The following is an 11,716-nucleotide window of genomic DNA, read 5'->3' on the forward strand; positions in this document are numbered from 1 at the left end:
AGCTGTGGCGCGCGGGCTTAATTGCTCTGCGGCATGTGGGATCTTCCCGGACCAGGGCACAAACCCATGTCCCCTGCATTGGCAGGCGGATTCTTAACCACTGCACCACCAGGGAAGCCCCTCCTGAAGGTTTTTTAAACCCCGGTCCTGATGACCGCCGTCATGAGGTTAGAATGACCAGGGCTGTGGAGTGTCCTAAGCTTGATTTCACAGCCTGATGAGAAAGCTTTGGGAAGGTAAAGCTTACTGGGGTGCCAAGAGCTCCACAGGTGGGCTCTGTCCCCGCGTCCGGCTCTGTCTGGGTGGAGAGGGGGTCTGCAGCCAGAACAAGCCCTCCTCCTCCAGCGGCCAGTTTCCCCTCTGCAGTCGTCTTAGGGGTTTGCGAGTATTGTTTTTCCTCCTCTGAGCACCTTGTCACTTCCTCGTGATTCCAGCCAGCCAGGAAGTTAGGTTTGGTTGGCTTTGGCCAGTGGAATGCGAGCTGAAGTGTTGAGGACTGCTTCCAGCTTTTAAGCACTTGGGTGCAGATGGCCTTACCTCAAGATGGAGCCCCTTTCACCAGCCCAGGTTTCTAAGAGACTACAAAGAACAGGACATGCCTACCGCACTGACCTGCAGTGGCTAAGTGGTATGAGCAAGAAATAAACTTCTGCTGTTTAAGCCACTGAGAGTTGGGGCTGTTTCTTACTGCACCATGATCCAGCCTAGCCTGACTGAGAAAATCTCGGGACCCACTGATGTGAGGCTGGGCCGTTCCTTTGTGGGACTGGACTCTCCAGGGCCCCCAGCCTTGGGCTCTTGTGCCAAAACATTATTTCCACCAGGGGACTACGTGGCTTTTACACACCTGGCAAGGCAGTGCTTGAAAGCCAAAGCAAGTCCTTATCCAAGTTTCCAATCCTCCCAAACCTAGTTTTGCCCAGCTTTAATTCTGCTCCAGGCGGGACTCACACCTGCAACTGCCTTGGCAGGCCTGTTTGCTGGGGGCCATCCTGAGACGTACAGAGTCTCTCCTACAGTGTGAAATTCAACGACAGCAGTGGAGTGCCCACCGTGTGCCAAACAGATTTCAGCAACAGGCAAAGAGACCCAGCCTCACGTCTGTCCTGGAGAATGCCAGAGTCAGCTGGGGGCGGTGCCCACGAGAACCACCACCGTGAAAAACATGAGAGAATGGGAATTCCCTGGTGGTCCAGTGGTGAGGACTCTGCACTCTCACTGCCGAGGGCCCGGGTTCGATCCCTGGCTGGGGAACTAAGATCCCACAAGCTGCGCGAGGCGCTGCCCCCCAAAAAAAGAACATAAGAGAATGAAAGAAATTGTATGGTCATGTTCAAGGGGAGACACGGTGGAAACACAGTCCCCAACCAGGGATCTGGGATACTATTACCCACCTGTAGGGTTATCAGCCAGGACTGGGGTGTTGATTGGAATGATCATCCCTTCCCCTCAGGCCTCCCTCTCCTAGAAATGATCTGTGGCATTCATTTGGTCCTCACCAGATCTCCCTATCTGTATTGTAAGAGGCCAAGGGCATCTTTGCAGGCCCCCCGTGGGTGGTCCCGCACACAATGGATGCTGACTGACTGGTCAAGGAGCTTTGCTCCTGAGGGGGTCAAACATTCAGAGCCCCCAGGATGACCTGTACTTGCCCTCACCATGACCTGGGTTCCCTGCCTCTCCTCTGCTGGCCCTGCTGGCCTGGCCTAGAAGTGCTAGAGCCGCATCTTCACGTGATTCATTTTCTGGACTCAGTCCAAAAAGCTGTTGGACACAGAGAAACTGTCACTCATTTTCTCAGCTTCCTCCTGAAGAGGAAAAACTGTCATCAGAGAATGTAAATATTGCAGACACACGTACGAGTATAAACGACCTTTTTCCCTGGTTGCTCACTGCATATCCACTGAGATAGACATGCTGCCTCCCAGGGGCTCCATACTCCACTCCTCTGCAAGGTGTGGTGAGCGAGGGTGTCCACACGACGATGCGCCAGCCTGAGTGGACAGAGAGGCCCAGAGGAGGTGGCGTGGCGTGAGGCTGCAGTGTGTGCGCAAGGCCAAACGTGAGGGGAGGGTGGAACCCAGCCCTCATAAGCGTGCTTGCCAAGGCCACCTTCCTCCACTGCCTGCTCACCGCGCCAGGCAAATTCACACAGACACCTTCTAGGCCGGTGGGCTGGGCTCTGAGAACAGAGTTTCTAAACCCACCCACTGAAATGGTTGCTAACGAGGAAGCCCCAAGCTCTCTGAACCTCATTTTCCCTGTGATCCTGAAGCGCACAAGCCAGGCCTCTCCACTGACTTTTCAGAAATGGTGAGGACCTGTCCATTGGGGCTGCTATAACAAAATACCAAAGACTGGGTGGCTTATAAACCACAGACATTTCTCACAGTTCCGGAGGCTGGGACTCCAAGATCAGGGTGCCGGCATGGTTGGGTTCTGGGGAAGGCCTTCTTCCTGGTTTGCAGGTGGTCACCTCTCACTGTGTCATCACATGGTGGAAGGGACAACCTAGCTCTCTGGGGCCTCTTTTCTAAGAGAACAAATCCTAATAATGAGGGCTCCATGCTCATGACTTAATCACCTCTCAAAGGCCCTGCCTCCTAACACCATCACCTTGGGGATTATGTTTCAACACGAGAATTTTGGGAGGACACAAACATGCAATCTATAGCAGAAGGTCATAAGCATAGAAGGTATCTGAGAGAAAAAGAAATGAGTAAGAAGTCCTCTCAGGGGATGGGAACATCCCTTGTTTGGAAGAGAGTGTATTTATTTGCCAGGGCTGCCGTAACAAAATACCACGGACTCGGTGACTTAAACAGCAGACGTTTATATTCTCACGGTTGTGGAGGCTGAAGTCCGGGATCAAGGTGTCAGCAGGACTGGTTTCTCCTGAGGCCTCTCTCCTTGGCTCGCAGATGGCCATCCTCTTGCTGTGTGCTTATGTAGTCTTTCCTCTGTCCATATGCATCCCTAGTGTCTTTTTTTTTGCGGTACGCGGGCCTCTCACTGCTGTGGCCTCTCCTGTTGTGGAGCACAGGCTCCAGACGCGCAGGCTCAGCAGCCATGGCTCACGAGCCCAGCCGCTCCGCGGCATGTGGGATCTTCCCAGACCAGGGCACGAACCCATGTCCCCTGCATTGGCAGGCGGACTCTCAACCTCTGAGCCACCAGGGAAGCCCCCTAGTGTCTTTTTGTGTGTGTCCAAATTTCTTTTCCTTATAAGGACACCAGTCAAATTGGATTACGAATTTAAGGAGATGAAGTTGACAAAGTATGGACTTTTGATGGCTTATTTTATGTGTCAACTTGACTGGACCATGGGGTGCCCATGTATTTGGCTGAACATTGTTCTGGGTGTTTCTGTGTGGGTGTTTTTGGATGAGATAAACATTTAAAATGGTAGTGTAAGTAAAGCAGATTGCCCTTGCGAACGTGGGTAGGCCTCCCCAATCAGCTGAAGACCTGACAACAAAAAGGCTGACTCTCCCCCAGGTAAGAGAGAGTTCCTCCTGCCTGACTGCCTTCAAACTGGGACATAGGTTTTTCCTGCCATCAGACTCAAACTGAAACACTGGCTCTTCCTGGGGCTTGAACCTGCTGGTCTTTGGAACTAGACCCCTGGCTCTCCTGGGTCTCCAACTTGCCGACTCAACCTGTAGGTCTTGGAACTTGACAGCTTCCACAACTGTGTGAGCCAATTCCTCATAATAAATCTCTCTGTACATAAGTAGCTATAGATATAGACAGATAATATAGACACGGAGATGCAGATACACATACAGCTATAGATACACACATCCTATTGGTTCCGTTTCTCTGGAGAATCCTGACTAATACAGATTTTGGTGCCAGGAGCTTAAAGGTCTTATCTCCTAATACGGTCATATTCTGAGGTACTGGGTTAGGGCTTCAACGTATGCCTTTTAGGGGGACACAATCAGGCATAAGAGGCAGGCCTCCCGTGTCGGCCCACGTGGCCAGAGGAGCCCCGGCTCTGTACACCCACCTGCAGCTGCTCGCCCTCCGCCCCCACACACTCCCCGGCCGCGCTGCAGGACAGCGGGCACCTGCGTCACCTCAGCTGGGCCTCCGGAGATGGCCCTTCTCAATACAAACTGCTCCTCTCTACCAGCAGAGCCAGCGCTTGCTTCTGGTGGCCGGCTGCTCTTCGAGAACAGCGGCCCTAAAGTGGAAAGGTCCCAGGGCCAACTCCCCGATTTTTCCCCCCAACGCCCACAGCTGTGCTGTCCTCCCAGCGCAGCTCCTGTGAGAAGCACACCAGCACTGCTGCTCTGGGAGCCCTCCCTGTGGCCACAGTATGAAGCAGCATCCAGTTCAGAGTCCCCTGGCTGAATGATTCTGTCCCCCGTCCTTGGAGGCCAGCCCTGGCTTCCATTCCCAAAGGGCCTGAATTCATGTATTTAACCACACGCTTGCCCCCAACCCTGTCCCCCAGAATGCCAGGGGCTGGGCAGCCCGCATGGATGGAAAGAGCGGTGTCCCAGCTCCCAGAGGGCTTATGTGATGGTGCCAAGAGCCTCCCTGCCTCCAGCGTTTGCAGTTCCCTGATCGGTGGTTTGCTAGGTCTACAAGGGAATGAAGGCGGAAGGAGAGATCGAGCTGAGACCTGAAAGTAAGGAGGACTCACCTGTGCACAAGGCAGGAGGGGCAGTGGGCAAAGCCATCAAGAATTTGGCCTTTTCCAGGTGGGAAAGCCCTTCAGGGTAACAAACTCCGCAACAGTGTGGATTCCCCAAAGCGTTGGGAGCTCTCAGTGACTTGAGTTCACCTCCACCCTCCACGTTAGTGCTCGTTATCTCCTAGACCCAGAAAACACATATTGCACGAAGCTGAAAGGTTGTTTAACACGTAGAAAGTGAAACCAGATTTATCGGCTTAAAGCACAACCCTAAACCAGCCATTCCCGGGCTCAGAGACCTTTCATAGCTCAGTATATCCACGCCAAGTCAAGTTCCCTACCAGGCACTCAAGATCATCCATAATTTGACACCGGTTTACCCGCCCAGCCTCATTACCCACCACATCCCTTCACACCCGCTAACCTGGATGACCAGCCTTCATGTCCTCCAGGCCTTGGCTGCTCTCATCCCTCGACTGCAAAACCTTGCAGGCCTGCCTTCCATTCTCTGACGAGGCTGCTACAAACCACCCCCTCACCAGGTCCAGCTCAGATGTTACCGCCTTCGTGAAAACCCCCTTCCTCTGCACTCCTGTGCTGTCAAGTCCTCCCTCCTGATCCTTATTTGCCACTTATGTGGATGTCCTATTACGTCTACTAGAGATGGAAGCTCCTTGGAAATAGGTCTTGTCTAATATGTATAAAATGGATAACTAATAAGAACCTGCTGTATAAAAAAATAAAAATTAAAAAAAAAATGAATTTCTCAAGCTTTTTCAGTCCATGATACCAAGCCAAGGCCCTTCCACAAACCTGGGCTCTATTAGATGACTTGCCAGAGACAGAATTATGAATTCCTGGTAATTACTAATGAAATCAGAAATGAAGTCCTTACCATTTGATTCAAGTCATTCCAATTCTGAAGATTAACACCAGTTATAAGAACAGATCAATGATATTCTGAAACTTTGTTTTTTTAAAAAAACAAAACCAAAAAACCTCAGTTACTAGGAGAAAACTGATCCCCTTTAGCCATGCAAAGCATGAGAAACAACCTTAAGTCCTTGGTTCTCTGTCAACCTTACTGTTCTCTAGCACACCCAGCAGTCTTTGTTCACAGCAAAGCTTAGACTCTTTACTTACAATCTCTCTCTCACCTGTGGATCACACCTGAGTAGGAAAACTTTTGCACCTTTTGTTTAGGATAAAGCAATTCTGTGGTCCTTCTCCCTAGGGATTCCATTCAAAGTCTCATTTCCCTCCAGCTTCTAGAGATTGCCTTACTGTCAGTAAAATCATTCAGCTTTTGCCCGGGGTTGATTATGTATCAAGGGCTATGTGTGATGATTTGGAAAGAAAGGAGACATTGTCACTATCCTCATGTAGCTCACTGCCTAATGAAAAGGACAGAAAAGTTAAACGTGTCACAGGTGGAATGTCAGAGGTAAGCACAGGGTACTAAGGGGGCGCGTAGAAAGGGATCCAAACTGAGACTTAGAGAGACAGGAAGTATTCTGGAGAAAGGTGATGGCTAAAATAAATTCTAAAAAAAAAAAAGAAAATAGGTGTTGTGTCTTATCTTTGGTATCTCCTACAGCGATGCTCTATCAAGGTTTTACAAAAGAATGTCATTTAAAAAAGAAATAGCCTTCTGAGACACAATGTCTTATTCTTAAACCAAGGTTGAAAGGACCCAAGTGGTCCATACCAGGATTCTTTGGTTGCAAGTAGCAGAAACTGAAACTAGCTCAAGCAATCTTAAGTTATGGGTAGGTTACCTTGTATATTGGTTTCCGATGGCGGCTATAACAAATGACCACAAACATCATGGCATAAAACAACACAAATGTATCACCTTATAGTTTCTAGTTCAGAATTCCCACATTGGTTTCACTGGACTAAAATTAAGGCGTCAGCAGGGCTGTGTTCCCCCCTGGACACCCTAGGAGAGAATCTGTTTCCTTGCCTTTTCTAACTTCTACAGGCCGCCTGCACTCCTTGGCCCATGGCCTCTTCCTCCATCTCAAAGCCAGCCGCACAGCATCTCTCTGACCCTGACCCACTCCTTCTGCCTCCGTGTGATGGCTAATTTTATGTCAACTTGACTGGCTAAGGGATGCCCAGATAACTGCTAAAACATTATTCTGGGTGTGTCTTGAGAGTGTTTCTGGAGGAGACTGGCATTTGAGCTGGTGAATTAAGATCACCCTCCCCAGTGCAAGTGGGAACCATCCATTTGTCAAAGGCTTGAATGGAACAAAAAGGCAGAGGGAGGATGAATTTGTGCTCTCTGCTTGAGCTGGGACATCTACCTTCTGCCCTTGACATCGGCACTCCTGGTTCTCGGCTTTTGGACTCAGATCAGACTTACACCATCAGCCCCCTGATTTTCAGGCCTTCAGACTTCAACTGAATGGTATTATTGGTTTTCCCCGTCTCCAGCTTGCAGAAGGCAGCTGGTGGGACTTCTTGGCCTCCATAACCACTTGAGCTAATTCCTATACTAAATCTCCTCTCACATGCATCTGTATCAGACCTATTGGGTCTGTTTCTCTGGCAAGTCCTAATACACTCCATCTTCCATTTGCTAAGATCTCAATGACTACACTGGGCTCACCTGGGTAATACTCTCTATTTTAAGGTCAGTTGATAAGCAACCTTAATTCCCCTTTGCATTGTAACCTAACATATTCACAGGTTGGGACACCCTGGGGGACCAGGACATCTTTGGGAGCCATTATTTCGCCTACCCACACTCCAGGTGTTTCGTGGAGGCCTCAGCCAAGACTGTAGCTGGGCCTACAGAACAGGAAGGGCCTGGAATCAGGAGGCAGCAGAGCAGAGACTGTCCCTCTGCCCCTTTCTGGGCATCTCTTTCATCCTCTTTCTGCAGACCTGCTCTGTCTATCCCCCATTCCATTTGGCAAACACAGCCACCCCCCAGTTTTGACCCAGTTTCAGACAAGAGAAGACTCATTTCTACATCTCTAGGGGAGATCCTGACTGGCTCAGCTTAGGTCAGGTAAACCCTGCTTCCTCTCTCCCATCATTAGGGGCAGTGAAGACAAATATGGCTGCCAAGTTCCCAGAGATCCCAGAGATGGGGGGCAGGGTGGTCGTCAGCTCAAGGGCTGAGCAGACACAACATCAAACTTTTAAGTGACCAAGTCATTCTGTGCCGAGGAAGGAGGAAAGGATAAGGAACAGTAGGCCCCAAGCAAACAAATGCCTGTCCTATTTCTCTGACCTCATTAGCAAAGTCACCTGGTGGAGACACTTCGATCACGAAGACAGGATTGGAGCAGCCCTAGGCTGTGACTCATCAGGACCATTGTTTCTCGAGCTTTGGATTCTTTTGTATAATCCTCTCTGGTTTTTGTTTGCTTGTTTGTTTTCACGATTAAGACCTTGGAAAATCGTGTATAAATTACTTTTATAGATGAAATTTCAAAAGCACTAGAAAGCTGCTATTTAAAATAATCATTTTTATAAACATTGGCCTTGGATATGCTTCATAGATTTCTACCCTAGGTTTTCCTAAAATGAAGCCCATCTTTGTTGAAATGCAGTACCTCACAGACAGGTGGGGGCACCTGTGGCGCTGGCAGTGGAGCTCTGTACGGACTGGCTGCGGGCTCACCGGGCTTCAGGCCGTCTCAAGTGCCTGGGGCTCCAGCAAAGCAGCACTGGGCAGAAGTCATGGCACGTCCAGGAAGCTGAGCTCCGCCACGAAGGGGCAAAGCAGACACACAGTCCTGGAGCTTATGACGTAGCCAGGAGGATTCATACAAAGAATATTCAATTACGATTCCATTAAGCACCTTGCGGGGTGAATAAAAAAGCAGGCGCTCTGACAACATTTAAAGGGGGGACCTGAGCAAGTCTGGACTCAGAATCATCTTGTCTGAGAGTGACCTTTGCGCTGGGATCTGTAGGAAGGGCAAGTTTATGGCAGGGTTGAGGGACCACAGGGAGGAGTGTTCCGAGTAAAAGTAACTGGATGGGCGTAGGGCTTGGGTGGGAGGACACTTGCCGAGTTCAAAGACATGAGAAGAAACCAGAGTGAGCTGGGGTGAAGTGGGCTAGGGCCAGACCACACGGGGCCTCCCAGGCCTCAGGGGAAATCACTGAAGGACTCTGAGAGCAATCTTATTTGTATAAGATCTCTTTGGCTATAGTATAGATTGCAGGGGTGTCAGCATATGAGAGACAAAGGACTCTCAACAGCTCAAATTCTGGGCATGACCATGCCCCCTTGGGAGAAAACACTGAAGACAGGCCTTTTGAGTCAAGGGAGGCAAGAACTGCCCTTGGGTCCCATCCCACTCACTGGAGGGCAGACAGACATCTCTGTGCTTCACATTTGCTCACCTTCTGAGTGATTCATTCATCAACAAGAGGGTGGGGTTAGGAGGCAGGCTCAAGATGTCTTTACCATAATCATTGCTCAGTTAATTACCTTCACCATCTGTGCTGGAAATGATCAAGATGACTTGTGTGTGATGACACCCAGAGATGCCCAGGCTTCCTGGGTTGCCCTTTCCTGCCCTGCGTTACAGCTCCGGTATACAGGAGTACAGGGTACAGGAGGCTGGGTTCTCACGTGGGTGGACGCGCTGCTGCCAGGAGAGTGAGGTGCGGCGGGAGTGAGGGTGTGGGCAGATCCACGGAGACCACTCAGCGGTGCAGGACAGCGTTGATAGTGGGTCTGGGAGGAAAGCCAAGGGGCTGCAAGCTAGAGGTCTGGGCAAAGTTAGAAGGGGACTAACTAGGATGAGACGGGAAACCTAGAGAAGTTACGAGGGAAAAGGGCATATCCAGGAGGCCGAGATGAACGGGAGGAAGGGCTTTCAGCTACAGAAAGAGAAACGGGCAACGCTTCTGAGCGGACTGTCTCAGCACTGTCAGACCTTTGGGGTATTAACCTTTTGTGCAAAGAAAGATGCTGGCCGATTAATTCAGGGATTCTTCTCCACAAACATTTGGCGAGATTCCAGGTGTTCTGCCCTCGGGATACAAATATGAACAAGACAGTCCTGATTTTACAAAGTTTAAAGCGTCTCATGGAAAACAAACAGGCTATGACAAGACAGCATAATAAGGGCCAATACAGGGGTCAAAGAGCAGCGCGAAACCTACCACCACTTGGGGATCAAGACTTCTGGAAGCTGAAATCAGGCGGACGCCTGTGAGACGAATACGAATTAGCCACATGAGGGCAGTGGGTGGGGAGAGGTTCCAGGCTGAGTTGCCGGCCTGGAAGCGTAAAGGTGACAAATAGGGCACATTCAAAGGTTGGGAGCGGGGAAAGACGAGAAGCCCCTGGGAGCCAAAGGCTGTGTCGTGAAGGGCTTGGCAACCACGGTCCCTTTGGGCTCTATCCTGCAGGCCACCCACAACCAAACCATAAACTCCACAGTAACCAGTGTCTCCATGGCAACCACACAATGCCTGTCCCCTAACAGGACCCAGTAAGTGATTATTAATGACTCAATGAAGGGATGGGGGGCAGTGGGGAGCGGTAAAGGGGTTTCCATACTTTTTAATGGTTCCTAAAAATTGAAATGCCTGTTAAATATAGTCTTGTTTCACATTAGAGATAAATGACTAAACCTGCAATCGCTAAGTCACGTTCTCACTCATACTAAAAGAGTCTCAAACTATAAACAAAACCAGACCTTCGTCTGTTTTGGGAAGGGGCCTGGGAAAGGGAGAAACGAGCTGGTGAAGTGGATAGGAAATCCTGATGACTTCACCTTTTTGCCCAGGGCTGGAATTTTCTTCCCTCTAATGAGAAAAAAAAAAATTAAAAGCTGTGTGGGACTACTGGGCATATACCCTGAGAAAACCATAATTCAAAGAGAGTCATGTACCACAATGTTCACTGCAGCTCTATTTACAATAGCCAGGACATGGAGACAACCTAAGTGTCCATTGACGGATGAGTGGATAAAGAAGATGTGGCACATATACACAGCCATAAAAAGAAACGAAATTGAGTTATTTGTAGTGAGGTGGATGGAGCTAGAGACTGTCATTATAAAGAGTGAAGTAAGTCAGAAAGAGAAAAACAAATACCATGTGCTAACACATATATATAGTATCTTAAAAAAAAGTTTCTGAAGAATGTAGGGGCAGGACAGGAATAAAAACACAGACGTAGAGAATGGATGTGAGGACACAGAGAGGGGGAAGGGTAAGCTGGGGCAAAGTGAGAGAGTGGCATGGACATACATACACTACCAAATGTAAAATAGATAGCTAGTAGGAAGCAGCCGCATAGCACAGGGAGATCAGCTCGGTGCTTTGTGACCACCTAGAGGGGTGGGATAGGGAGGGTGGGAGGGAGACACAAGAGGGAGGAGATATGGGGATATATGTATATGTATAGCTGATTCAGTTTGTTATAAAGCAGAAACCCTAACACGCCACTGTAAAGCAATTATACTCCAATAAAAATGTTAACAAAAAAGAATATAACATTGAAATGTAATTATAATAATTTACAAAGGCATAAACGTTTTTATTTATTTTTATTTATTTATTTTTGGCTGCTTTTTGGTTCTTCGTTGTTGTGTGTGGCTTTCTCTAGTTGCGGCGAGCGGGGGCTACTCTTCGTTGCAGTGTGTGGGCTTCTCATTGCGGTGGCTTCTGTTGTTGCGGAGCACGGGCTGTAGGCGCACGGGCCCCAGCAGCTGGGGCACGTGGGCTCAGTAGTTGTGGCTCACAGGCTCTAGAGCGCAGGCTCAGTAATTGTGGCACACAGGCTTAGTTGCCCAGCGTCATGTGGGATCTTCCCAGGCCAGGGCTTGAACCCATGTGCCCTGCACTGGCAGGCGGATTCTTATCCACTGTGCCACCAGGGAAGCCCATAAACATTTTTAAAGAAAATAAAATATTAGCCATGGGGGAAAAAAGAAGTTATGTGGGACAACACTTGATGAAGTTTTTGGTCTATTACTAAATTTCACTTCTCATAAGGGAGCTCTTCCACCCTGGATAATTCAAGTAAGCCTTTTGCATTTGAAGATGATGTGGCTGAAAGGAGAGGATAATCACCTGAGACAGAGC

The 11,716-nt window shown here is 49.4% G+C and overlaps 1 non-coding gene across 1 annotated transcript; it reads left to right on the forward strand.

Moving 5' to 3' along the window:
* The first annotated feature begins 1,181 nt into the window (after nt 1-1,181).
* TRNAE-CUC lies at nt 1,182-1,254 on the forward strand. Its single transcript has one exon. It is a non-coding gene; the product is annotated as a tRNA-Glu (tRNA).
* The last annotated feature ends 10,462 nt before the right edge of the window (nt 1,255-11,716 follow it).

Source organism: Phocoena sinus, chromosome 17 (genome assembly GCF_008692025.1).
Source record: "Phocoena sinus isolate mPhoSin1 chromosome 17, mPhoSin1.pri, whole genome shotgun sequence".
Classification (NCBI taxonomy): domain Eukaryota; kingdom Metazoa; phylum Chordata; class Mammalia; order Artiodactyla; family Phocoenidae; genus Phocoena; species Phocoena sinus.